Source organism: Micrasema longulum, unplaced genomic scaffold (assembly GCF_059751315.1).
Source record: "Micrasema longulum isolate JH-2025_06_02 unplaced genomic scaffold, ASM5975131v1 h1tg001257l, whole genome shotgun sequence".
Classification (NCBI taxonomy): domain Eukaryota; kingdom Metazoa; phylum Arthropoda; class Insecta; order Trichoptera; family Brachycentridae; genus Micrasema; species Micrasema longulum.
The window spans coordinates 398,038-412,336 of NW_028278444.1; the positions used below are offsets into that span (position 1 = coordinate 398,038).

The 14,299-nt window shown below is 31.6% G+C and overlaps 1 protein-coding gene across 1 annotated transcript in view; it reads right to left on the minus strand.

The window, feature by feature from the left end:
* The window catches only part of LOC148276236 (uncharacterized), a 51,029-nt gene extending 49,779 nt beyond the window's left edge, over positions 1–1,250 (minus strand). The window contains exon 1 of the mRNA XM_088234551.1: positions 793–1,250. The gene's annotated coding sequence lies outside the window, so the exon portion shown is untranslated. The remainder of the gene's footprint in view (positions 1–792) is intronic.
* Positions 1,251–14,299: the final 13,049 nt, after the last annotated feature.

Here is a 14,299-nt window from a genome sequence, read left to right on the forward strand (position 1 = left end):
AGGTATTTAACGGAAGATCTATTCGCTGAGTTAAAGATATTGGATGTAAGACATTTGTTTGTGAGGTGCCTACTACTTAAATTTTATGATAAATTAAGTGAGGTCAAAAGAAAACAACAAAATATAAACACTCGCTCAGCAACACAAATTAACTGTATTGTCCCATTTGTATTAACCGCCTTTGGTAAAAAGCAAAACAATGTAATTGCTTCAAAAATATTTAATGATAAAAGTAAATGTTTTTTTTATATAGTCCAGTCAGTAAAATATCTGTGGTAAAACATAACACAAAACAAAATCATCTTATATTTGTTATGATAATATATTGTTCGCGGTTTGGCAACATTACGCCGCTACTTCACGCATGCGCGCGGGTGGGATGCCGTGCACGGGGGGGGGGGGGTAAGAAACATAGTGTAACCGAGTATTACCTATCACTTACTTTCGTTTTGTAAAAAAAATCAACTTTAAATACAAACATTATCATTCGATGGATTTTTTCTGAGACATTTTAGAAAATCATTATCTAAATTTTCATTCATAATAATAATATAACAGGTCGTATTGTATATTACTGGAAAAGCTTAACAAACTGAATTGGTGAGATGAAATATGACACAATTTCAAAGCTGTGCTGTACTTACTATAATCCTTTTTAAAAAACTACATAATCAAGTTTAAAATAAAGTAAGCATCTTTTGCAGATAGCATAAACTAATTATATACAATTATTGCATCCATGACACGATAATATATTATAATATATGTATCAATGTGGGTGAGGTAACTTACAGTTTGTATATTTCCATTCGAAGATCAATTTTATCCTTATAATGCAAGCGACTATACTTTGGTCAACGCTGTTCACAGCACAAGACACTATTAGAAGTTCTCACTATTAAAGCTTGCATACAAATTGTCATTTATATTGGACATTTATATGCAATGTCAAAAGTCAAAAGCGGTCAAAATACCATAACCATAATGCGGCCACTAAACTTGTCATGCAAAATATTGCAAAATGCAAAAAACAGCGTCAAATTGCAAAACTTCGAACATCAATCACTGTTTCTGAGTTTTGGAACGCAGTTTTGACGGCGCATCATAAACAAACTCAAAATCACTGTTTCCAAATGTCACTTGTTGATATTTGGCAAGTAATAAAACAAATGGTAAATAGTTTTATGCGCTTGTGTAAAAAATAAAGGCAACATGCGACAACCGAACGATTTGACAGACAAATTTATACTAAGTTTTTTTCCTACGGAAAACAATCTGACTCACGAGATGTGGTCGACAGCGATTGTAAACAATATTTTTTTATGGTATTTTATTTTACTAAATTTGCATTTTATTACATAGTGTTCAACCTAACTAATTATTATTTATGTTTGAATAACATTTTTTGGGCATATTGTCAATTATAGTACCTTTTATTGAAATTTAAAATATTTGTATTTTATTTATTTTTTACAATAAACATAAATGATAAAACAGAGTATTAAAAAATAAAGCACAATTACATAACAATAAAATACATATTAATAGTAAAAATAGTAAAGAAAAAAATCCCACAAAGTCATGGCCTGTTCGTGAGTATACAAGAAAATGTTAATGAATTTTTGCTCCTGTAATAAATAATGGACAGTTATAATATTTTTGTGTAGCATAAGAAAGAAAAAATAAGATATTCTGTAAAAGATAATATGGTATTTTTTTTATAGTAATTAAAAAAAGAAATAGAAAATATTTAAAAAAAAAAACAAAAATATTCCTTATTATTTAAGGTAACAAAATAAATCATAGAAAAAAGAGTTCGTATCTTTATTTTGAATCCAGGATAGTGCATGTTTTTAAAAGAAGGAAAATTTTGAAAGTTTGTAATCAATCAAATATTATCAGTAAAAAAAGAATTTAAAAAATATGCATGGCTCTGTGCGAGCCTCGTTTTACAATGTGGTATTTCTAACACACGATTCCTTCTTTGACTTAATCTATTTGAATTACTTATATCCGATTCTAATACTATTCTGACAGGAGATTCATTTTCGTTATTTTGTATTATTAGGTTCTTGTTGGAATAGGCATTGACATGGCGACCTCCGTGGTGTGATGGCTAAAATACTTGACCCAAGCACGGAGGGTTTTGTGTTCGATTCCCAGTGAGAACACAAAAATTAACTCGTGTGTGGCTGTGATATAACATGTAACACGAGTATACATAGGATACAAGACTTGATAGTTGATATATCTATCTTATTTATTTAAATAATGCAGTTCTTTTTTTTGTAATTTACAAATGGACATTTTAAAAATATTTACATACATACTGGATTTTGATACAAAAAATATTTATTCTTGCTATGCGAAGAATAATTATACGAATGAAAGTGATGCCAATACCACAATAAATCAATAAAAGTTCACGATAATAGAACTTATAACAGGGAAGACAGAGACACTGTTGTATGGCCGGTGTTTGTGTGAAAGAGACAAAAACCCGTTTAATCAGTCAGTTATTGGCAGTGAGTGGAAGAAAACGCTAGTTATATGACAGGAGTATTTATGATTTTCAATTTATTTTACCACAACAAGCCTTAATTGTTTTAAAATTTTTACATATTATGAAAAACGAATTATTTAACAGAATATCTCTACATTTTCTCTTTTTCAAATGTCTGAACTCCAGAATATTCTGTCTTTTGCTCAAGCAAGCACGTACCTCAAGGAAACGCGATGTTATATCACCGCCTGTAAAGGATTTTTAGCACAGCCTTTTAAGAGTTAAATGTTATTTTTCTAAATCCTGAGTGTTCTGTATATACTGTAATTCACCACTGTAATTGGGTCTGCTGGCCTGTTGTGGTGAAAAAAAAACTCTACAAAAATATTTAAATACACACGTTATTCCTTTACTAGCTCCATACAAGATATTTAAGATATGGCAAATATTTCGTTGCCCTCAACAATCAACAAAAAAAAAGTTAATCGCGATACGTATGCAATCATTAATGATGGAAAACATATATTTTTATATTTGTAACTCTGGATACGACCAAAGGCGTATTTACCATAGGGCCGTGGGGGCCATGACGCCCATGACTCATGACCCGGAGCGGCGGGCTGCGAGGAGCACTCAGCTTTAGGCGTCTTTCATAATCGTTACCTTCTTTTCATTTTCTTGTTTTTAAAGCCCACCTAATAAATAAATATATAAAACGTCAAAAACTAAAAAAAATATACTCGATTGATCTTTCGGATGATTTACAGGAAGAATGTGTTCTTTTAAAACAATTCTTGACGTCTCATGAAAAGAAAAATGAGTTTAAGGTAACTTCATTATCATCATCATCGTTCCCTTTCCACACCTAATGGTGCATAGGGCACTGCATTGGTTAACCAATCGCAGCGTATCTTGATCATTTTTGTTACATGAAGGTAAGATGATCAGTCTTACGCTTCTGATAGCAGTCCAGGGACTATGAAATATACTAGTGTAAAAATATAATTTTAGATAAATGGGCGGAAATTGAACCCGAGACCTCTAGCTTGGTACTCAAACGCGCTGATCATTACACCATAAGGCCGGCTACCTATTTATACAAGGCAACTTAACCTATTTACTAAGCAAAAGGATTTGAAGTAAGCATTTCCATATATAGAAATAGCACTATGTAGGTATGTCCCTATGGACTGCAGTGACAAATAGCAGTACAGAACGTTCGTTTTCGATGAAAGCAAAGTGAACGCGGTCAAAATACAATCTCTTAGATGAATGTGTGGGAAATTAATGTATGACAGGGTTACGAATGATGAAATCAGGCGAGGGTGAAAATCTGAGTTAGGTTTTATTATTAAAGAATAAGAAAGGGTCTCTGATATGGTTTGGTCATGTGGAACGAATGTATGACAAAATAATGGTAAAGCAGGTATATGTGGCGAGAATGAACGGTAACGTGTGGGACGAAGACGAGCAAGGAAGATGTGGCTTGATTAGATAAACTAAAATCTCAAATCTAGTCATGTCAAAAGCAGGCAGAACCGAAGGGGATGTATGACAAGATGTAGGAATGTGGAGGAAGCTAGGAATGTATGCCAGGACAGATGTGTGTGGCGGTCCCTACCCCTATGGAGTAATAGCGTGATGGTAGTAGTAGTAGTAGATCATTTTTCTGCTATCTTTACTTGATTAGCATTTATTTTATTCTCTTACCATTAACTAAATTCATTAATGTTATTTATTAGGTAGTAATAATAATAGTAAAAACGGATAAGTATTTCTGAAAGATAACGAAATATAATATAAACGTACAGACAAAAATCTGTATATCCTGTAGACCTTTTTAAAAATTATTTCATTTTTTACATTTTTACAACAAAATAAATTATCATTCTGTTTAATGCGATGTTTGACGATCCCTTCTTTTGTGATGGGTTGACTTTAAAACACGTTCGACTGAGAAAATACTTCTTTACCGGGCAATTCTAGGACGTTATACCATTAATATTATCTGCCCACAGACTCGTTTGCAAAAGCATCAAGAATCTTGATTGAAAATCCGCACTACATCACCAGAAAATTAGATCAAAACCTTTGATCTTGCATACAAACATCCGATCATCGACTACTGGGCCAAAATCGTCTTCGTCTTGTAACTCTACCTACAGAACCAAACACGATATTTTTCATTCAAATCGTAGAAAAACAAACGTTAATATTTACAACCCGAGTAAAAAAGTAAAAAAATAAACTGAGTTGTCGTCAATTGTATTTTAAAATGTTGCACCTTCTTTTACTTAAACACCGAATTAGTTGTCCGCTAGGCGGATGAATAATGGGCGCGGCATAAACAAGAAAATGGATGCTTCTTGGAAAGTATTTCGCACAGAGAAGCGCGTCCAGAGATCCAACAATATTTTTGCCATTACGCGCCATATTGTCAAAATGTCAAACCATTTCATATTTAAAATATTTCACGTATCTGATGTTTACAATATTTTTGTGAGTGTTGTTTAATTTGATTGTTTGAGCAAGTGTTTTTAAGATGGAAAGAGACACGCGTGTTGGCGAATTCGCGGGAAAACTGAATTTTTTTGACACCTTTCCAGGAACAACCTTGAATTTTTAGGTTCAATGAGGGGTCACCTTTGCTATTATTATTTAATCTTGTCAATTCATACCGAATATGAACGCATTTCATACAAAAATAGATAACAATTTAACAATGCCAGAGCATTTGTCAAACTTTGTGTCTCTTTTTTTAAACAATAATATTTTAAGTACCTACCTACTCTTTTATTTGACATCTGGATGTGAAAAAAATACTCTTTTGAACATTATTTCCAAGGCTAAATATATTCTTAGTAAAGTATTTACATCATTTGATTTAAATTTACATTATTGGCATATTTTTGTGCTTACATAAATAATTGAATTCATAATTTATTATTTAAAATAAACAGGTAACAAAAAACAAGCATCATTTGTGAATAGATATTTTAATTTTCTAAAATTAAGTCAGTACTGATGGTTTTTTTAGTAGCTGTAAATAAATTTGTTTCTGTGTCCAGGCAGATGAAGAATACGGTTCTGTGTGTAATATAGAACCAGAACCCTGGATGAATGTTTTTGATTTGATTCACTCAGGTGAAAATTCTTAAATAGATGATTAATCAAACGCAGTTATGCAGAAAGCAGCCAGCCATAGAAAAACGAAACTGAGATAAATAAACTGAGTAAATAATCAAATCTATACAACAGATGAACCGTTTTTTACTTTGACAAATGATAAATAATGCATTAATTCATTTTTTTTTATATTACAAAAAAATAATTTAATGATATATTTGACCAGTTTTAATGATTTTTAAAGTCTGGCTGACCACACAAACTAAAATGTGCAAATGCAAGTGCATTTGCTGCAAAATTTGCGGCAAACCGCCAGATCTAATATTGAATGATACCTCCTTCAATCTTTGAGTGTATGTTTTTTGTTTTTTTTTTTTTTTTTTTTTTTTATTTGATTTAATAGCATAATTATACATTTATACAATTTAAAAAAAATTTCACTTGTTATATTTTTACTAAAACTAAAATCCCACCAAGCCACTTTTTGTAGCAAATGTGACATTCTATATTAAAACATGTTTTTACTACATGGTTGGTATTCTGAACGAAATATCGCGCGAAGAGATTGCTCCGTTGGCGTGTATTTAGTACGTAAATATGCGTTAAAAATGTATTTTCTACGAATGCAATTCCGGTCAGAATACAAGCCCTGGTATTCTTAAATTAATGAAAATACTTCTAAATTTATCCACTTTTATTTATTTCAGAGAACTAGAAATGGAGGCATTAATCTTCCCATCAGCATCTATACCGTAAGATTTTTCTAGTGCTGTGGGTATTTTCTGCAAATTGAGAAATGCCATTTTGCGATCAACACTATTTTCAGAAGGTGTTTATTACAGTTTTTTGTATGGAAGCGGCCTGGGTGTTTTTAGCGGAACATAGAATTGACTTACTTGAATTGAATCACTGCATCCGATAACACCAATATCTATTTTTTCAAAGTTGCGGACTACATAACTTTCCGCATGTAGTTCAATCTTTTTTTTATTTCTTAAAATTACAAACTGAAAAAAGAAAAATAGGCATTTAAGCTATGGTTTCCAAACAGAGTGGTGCCGACATAGATAACTATCGACCGTCTCATAGCGATAGATGACGTCATTTAAACGTCTGTACAAACCAGATGGTGTAAGTTTTCTAGAGAGCGTCGTTTGTGAGAAGAACGTCAAACAGCGATGCCGTTATTTGTAGAATGGCCATCACAGCGGTACACACTAAACTGAAATAGAAGGCAATAAAATGCAAACATGATTTGACTATCGAAAATGATGAAATTAAGACTGATTTTGTTAGAAAATCATGAAAATGTTGAAATCTGTTCTAAATTTTGAAATGCACACTCGGTACAAAGATTATTTAACATCTCGCCTTCCTCCAAACATCATTTTCGACTTCTGACGACTTCTTTTCTTCCAAATACCTACTCATAATGCTTAGTTTGTCTAGATTTTAATGTGTATTTTCCACTGCAGTACTTTTCAGTTTAACGATAATAAAATAAAATGATCAGTTGATAAAATGAGGCGGCCACTAGGTAATAGCAGACTGGTTGGATTTCCCTCTCTAGGAAGTTATTTAGATCTAAATTTGTTGCAACAGAGAGGGAAAACATTTTTGAGAAGGGAATATGGAAGTCTAGGCAGGGCTCTCACAGGGATTATGACCTGTCATCTGCTGGTTTAAGTGGCAACTTTAACCACTGTATAATATTCACCATTCTGCCTATGTTTAAACATCCACATTTCCACAACTCTTCCATCTGTTGAATTTTGTGTGGGTGAGATTCATCCGGCTGAACCGATTCACCCTGCTAGGCAAATCCAGCCAGTCTGCAAACATTTGGACATACTCCAAACATTGTCGAATTAACTACCTGGTAAAAGAAAAAGCATAAAATTGGAAAATTGTTTTCAGGCGTTGCCTAATAGGTGATTTGGTTCAGCCGTATGAATATCACCCACGTGATAAAGGTTTCAGCTCTTTTACTTCACAAAAGTCAACAGACGATGAGTTGTAGAAATGTGGATGTTTAAACATAGGCAAAACGATGGATGTTACACAGTGTAAAGTGGCCACTTAAGCCAGCCAATGACAGGTCATTAGTTCTGTAAATGCCTAGACTTCTATATTCCCTTCTCAAAGATGTTTTCCCTCGCTGTTGTAACAAATGTAGATAAAAAATTTGTTCGCTTGCAGTAGGGATTCGGGATGGAAATAAAACAAATATTTTTTTATACATTTTGTGTAAATTCTACAATATTTAGCGTGTTAAAAATGTACAATTGGAATCTTAAGACATAATAAATATTATAAACATTTCTCTCGTTAAATACGGCAAGATAAACGCATAAACAAATGGTAAATACATTTATAAAAATACAAAAAAAAAACATTTTCAAGTCACTTGCGAAGCATTCGCGAAAAGAAACCGTCTTCAAATTAATTTATTTGACTACAGATTAGATTTGTTTGTATCCGGACGGGTGAAAAATACAGTTCTGTGTGTAAAACCTGGATGAGAAAGAAAGACACAATGGTACATAGGACTTGGTGGGAGTGGAAGCGGGAGAGAGGTGTTTATAATTGAATTTGATTCAGTGATCGTTTGAAAGAAGACAACTTGTTATCAAAGAAATTAAGACTGGTATGTTTGTTAGCAGACCTGAGAATTCTGGGCATAGGGGAATGAAAACCATGGTTAGAAAGAGTCAGTTTTGTCTGAAGTTTCTAGTTGGGATATTTCATTTTATTGAGCGCAGTAGTTCAGGCGCATCAAAGAGTGAGTTGAGAATTTTAAATAGGACTAGAAAAGGTCGGATGCATTTCGACGGACTTGAAGAGAAGATATATTGAAGCTAGTTTCTAACTAATTATACGTATATTGGTCTCTGGATAAACCCAACCTCCAGCGTATCTTTCTTAAAAATTGATATCAACTTTAAAACCGGGCTGTGGTCTCTTGGTAGTATTGTTGACTCGCAGATCAAAGGCCCGAGGTTCAAATCCCACTCTACCGCAACTCGATAGAAAACGGTAGAAAATCAAAATATTTTCGAAAATGATTGAACTTAAAAATCTATTTTACAAAAAAAAATACCCCTTTGGATGTAAAAAGATTGAAATAAATTAATTGTAAGCCATGTTTTTCGTTAATGCTTCGCACAAAATATCTCCTTCCTAAAACATATTCTTTAATAAAGCTATCACACAAAATAGTAATCATATTGATGTTACTTACAATGCAAAACGAAAATAATCCTAAAAAATACCCAATAAAATTATTCAATATGGTCTTTTTAATAATGGAAATGTGTAAATTAGGTTTTTTATACAACTTACATCTAAAAAGGCCGGAAAATAAATTGTTTCAAGTTTTCTATATGAAGCGAAAATGAAATATATCAGTGTCTTGATAGTAGAAAGACCCAAATGAAAAATATTTACATAATACCACATTGTTAATAAATCTTTTCGTATTGTTTTGTTTCTGAATTTGTAGTACGAGGTTTGATAAAAAAAGTATACGGAATATTTTAATTTCAAATTTAAATACGTAATTGTAAAGGCCTATTTTTTTTCTAGATTGGTACAAATGTTTGTAATTAATCTGTCAATTTTAGGCTATTTTGGACTTGGTTTTTTTGACAGACAAACTGGTAAGATGCGTTTTGGTGTATCGGTGAATTTTTAAGATTATTCAAGAGCGAAAATTAAAAGCAGCGCAGTGGTAAGAATGTTGGAGACTGACATAGAGACAATAGTCGTTCACAATTGGTATGAATGCTTCAAAGAGAACAAGTTATGTCATTTTTACTGGTAGTGCAATGGGTTAATATTGGGGAATTAATAAAATTTATTTACTATATTCAAATTCCGTGTATTTTTTTTATCAAACCTCGTTTATCAGATAATTAATCGACCCCTTAGAGTCAGAAAAACGTATCTCGATTTTGTCTACTTTACAGGAGAGATCAAAAACCGGTTTAAAAAACATTACATTTTTTTTTTTTTTAATTTAAATTATTTATTGACAATTCTTGATGGAATTCCATTGTAATGATGTAATAACTTATATTTCCATATAAGTTATTAATTTTAAAAATACTTGGTACACTTCCACTTATTTATTTTGACCAATTGGTCAAAATAAATAAGTGGCGCTAATTGGTCAAAATAAATAAGTGGAAGTGTACCAAGTATTTTTTTAAATTAATAACTTATATGGAAATATAAGTTATTACATCATTAAAATTTTTACTTATTTTTAAACAAACAAAAAAACTAATGAGATGTCAGTTTAAAAAATGACAAGTTTTTAAAAACAGGCAAAATTTTTACTATTTTATTGATCTGTTTTTTTGTATTTGTATCTCCGATAAAGTAGGCAAAATCATGTTACGTTTCTCTGACTTTAGAGTCTCTTAGGAGCCGGAATATTCCCTAAAGGTTTCATTAACCTGGGGTACACGTCGTTATATGACGGGAAGATGTACGTTTTATTAACAAGTCAATTTGAGTCATCTTTCTATAATATGATATTGTGGTTCAGTTTTTTCACCACGAAAATTATGATTTATAATATATTGAATATAAAAAAATATATAAAATATAACACAGCAATTCTAGTATAGAAAATGTTTGAAAGAATGTGGTTTGACAGAAAAATTTAAAATAAAATAAAAACAATTGTAAATACCTACATACATATATTATAATGTTAAGCTTCATAAGAAAGGACAATTTCAATAGGTAAATCATATTTTCAAATCTAGCACCAAACTTATGAATTTAAAAAGTATTTTTAAGAAAAATAAAAAATTAAAAATTAAATATCAAAGTTGTCTTTGAAAGAATATTTATTTTTATATTTGAGTAGGAGAGTTTGAAAACGATTTATAGATTATTTTTTTTTATCAGAGAAAAAGGTATCAAACACAGGCAGAATGGTGAATGTTACACAGTGTGTAAAGTGGCCACTCAAACCAGCCAATGACAGGTTTATAAGCGCTATAAATGCCTAGCCATTCATATTCTCCTGTTTAAAATATTCTCCAACTCTGTTGAAATATGTTCATCTTGATAACTCCCTAAGGGGTGAAATCCAGTTCTTGTCTACAAAAATTTGGACAAACTAAAATGTTGTTCATCACCAACTGGTCAAATTCAAAAACATATAATCATATTAATCAAATGATTGCTAGTTTTTTATTATTTATTAACATCAAACATAAAAAAACACAAATATCAACGAAAAATAGTAAATTAAATTAATTTAATTTTGTCATTTAAATCAAAATAATTTCTCTGTAAGTATGCTATTTACAAAACCACAAAAATAATACCATACAAATTAATGTTTTTGTTCTATAAATTCCAAATTTGCTCACAATTCCATTAATCTCACCACAATCTGTGTATAAAAAGAAAATTATCGAATGGGGAAATATCACATACTACGAATACCAATAAAAATATATGAAATTGGTTTAGACAAATTAATTATATTTTCTAAATCAATATGGATGCTGTGGAAAAATGTTTTCTTTCATAACTTTAAAAAATAAATCATTAAAAAATATACCCCTAGAAAAACACAACATGGCATTGATAATAAAGAGTGTGCCATCAAGATTCGTGATTCGTGACAACAAAGTTCAAAATTAACATGAATTGTGACATATTGTGGCATGGCCAGTGCAATGAACCGTTTTCACGGGAATTGAAAATTATAAATTGAAAAATATTTTTTATGCTATTGATAATTGGTAAAAAAATATTTTCTTTACTCGACAGTATTTCATAGTTATTACTTTAAAATTGTAAAAACAAAATATGATATTTCCCTATTGAAATGTATTAGAATAACTTAAAATAATGCAGAACTGTAATCTACTGTTCTTGAGATATTATAAAAGCTGGTTTTATTAACATTACTAGCATCTATAACAGTAGTCATTACTGACACAAACTCGGCAATAGCCATGATGTGTGTTGTTAAATATTCTGTCACAATGCCCAAGGTGGTTGGCAGTGAGCAAACATTGCGACGTCTATAATAGTTATCAGTAAAAAAACAGTGACCAATGCCCACAACTTAATTTAAACGTTTTTAAAAGTTTGGTTTTCGCTGAGTAAATACTTGATCTCCAGACAACCTTCACACTGTAGAATGTGGCGCCTACTATTCCTAGCCGCACTCCCAGTTTTTTTTTAAAGCTGCTCAAAAACATTTTATAAATTTTCCCCATCTGTGAAAATACCCTATTGATAGAATGTTTATAAAACCAACCAGTATAAAATCATTTTACTTTGAAAAATTATGTATAAAAAGTACGCTTAAAAATAAAATAATATTAAATAGCTGCATTTTGATATCAGTAAAAACAATTATATTGTAAAAGATATTCAATAATTGGTTACAACTTAAGCAAAATTGGACGAATCAAAATTATTTTTACATTTATAAATAATCATAAATAAATTATAATAATTATTTAGGATTAATTTTGTAATTATTTTACATTTTTCAAACGTTGCTAAAATAAAGCCATAAAAATACAATCCACTCGGCCATTCTGCGGCACTATCGGAATACCTAACTAACGCAAAACAAATATTTTTAAAAAGTATTTTCATTAAAAAAGTCTAAAAATCGTTTATCTTACGGTATGTTAAAAAAATATATGAATATACACTTACATAATTGGAAAATTAAAACGTAAACTAATTGTTCATAATCCACGGCGAGTTTGGTTCATAGAAAAATATAAATGCGTTTGATTTTTAGACTTTTCAAATAAAAAATTATCACAAGCTCTTTTTGTGTCGGATTGCGGCGAATCGAACGTAGCTTAAATTAAAAAAATAATAACTGAGTATTTACATTCATCTGATCTTGGTTACTGAGTCCAAAATGCTTTTCCAGGGTTCCAGTTTAATTTCACATACATCGTCATCATCCGCCTTTCCGCACCCAGTGATTTTGTAAGCCAAATGCAGCGTATTTCGAACATCTGTTACGCGATGCTAAGGCGATCATTCCTACGCTTCAGACGCTGGTTCAAAATATTGCAGTTTTAACAATTTTCGGAATAAATATTTCACGTTCGCCCTGCCGGGAATCGAGCCCAGGACCTCAAAAATTGAAGGCAAACACGCCAACCAGTACGTGATGAGGCGGATTTATGCCCACCCGATTTTCTTATCCAGGATTTTTACCTGAGAGCAGCCATCGAGTCGAAAGCACTCGTCCGTGATTCTGGATCTATTTCATAAACATAACTGTATTCTTCATCTACCTGGACACAGAATCTATTGTTGTATGAATGGTTCTATTTCACAGGTAAAACTCCTGGAATAAGGAAATCAAATGGAGACAAATCCGCCTCGTTGTGTAATGGTCGGCGCGTTCACCTACCATTCTTAAGGTCCTGGGTCAAGTGACATGGCGTTTTATCCTCTGAGATCCCGGGTTTGATTCTCAGTCTTGGTCGGTGGTTCCTTGGACCGGCACCTGAAGCATAAGACTGATGACCTTACCTTCACGTAGCAAGAATGATCTAGAAATAATGACGATTTATTCATTTTTACTTTCAATTCGTATCACTCTGTTTTTACATACAGATCTTGCATCCTCTACATTCATACATCTTCTCATGCACGATTATTCCTACTTTTGACACGTCCACCTTCAAGTGTTTGTTGGAGTTTGGTCATGCCACGTCTTTCTCGGCCTTCCTCTATTTTTGCATCCATCAGCATTTGAATCATAAATCTTTTGAGCCGTTCCTTTGCTGTCCATTCGCTCCGTATGTCCAAACCAACGCAGAGCTTCTTTCTTAGTTTCGTCTCAGCCTCGCATAATGCACGGAACTCGAGATTTGTGCACCTATTGTACATAGTTTGACCACACAGAGATCGCATTTCGATAGCATTCGGTCTACGTTCATCCCTGTTATTCCATAATTTCCAGACTCCTCGCTCCCATACATCCGGCCGGTAAATATTTTTCGATTATATAAAACAATTTTCAGAACAAACGGTTCGATTTAAGTAATACAATCCGATTCGCAGCAAGCGAAACATTAATGGCAGTTCAAAACAATGAAAACATCTTAAAATTACACAAATGCAATTTTAAAAAAATTAATTGTATTTTACAAATTATTTTAAACATGAATGTAAGGATAGATTAATTCTTTAAAAATATGCCAAAAATCGCAAAAATTCATTCTCGCCTTGACGATGCTCCATACACCATCCATTATATATATTATTTTATTAATATTATTTAATAATCGTACATAATATATTTTTCAGTAGAGCTATCTAAAAATTATCATTCATTTTATAAATTGTTTAATATTCGTTTATGTGTTTGGTTTTTTTTTTAGATATAAAATGTTAAAAACTCACCCTGCCCATTCGCGTCGACAACTCCAAAGTTGAAACCGATACGACGTTGAAGAGTAGAGTTAAAAATTTAAAAATTCAACGCACATTCAATTTTTTTTAATTGACCGACCTTAAACAAGTTTCGCTCGACTCTTTTGCTAACTTGAAAAAATATCTAGAATTTATGGCCTTGCAATGTTTTACTATATACAAAATTTTTAAGAAGTAGCCACACATCCAAAATGTGAAAAAAATGTACAAATGGTAATTTAA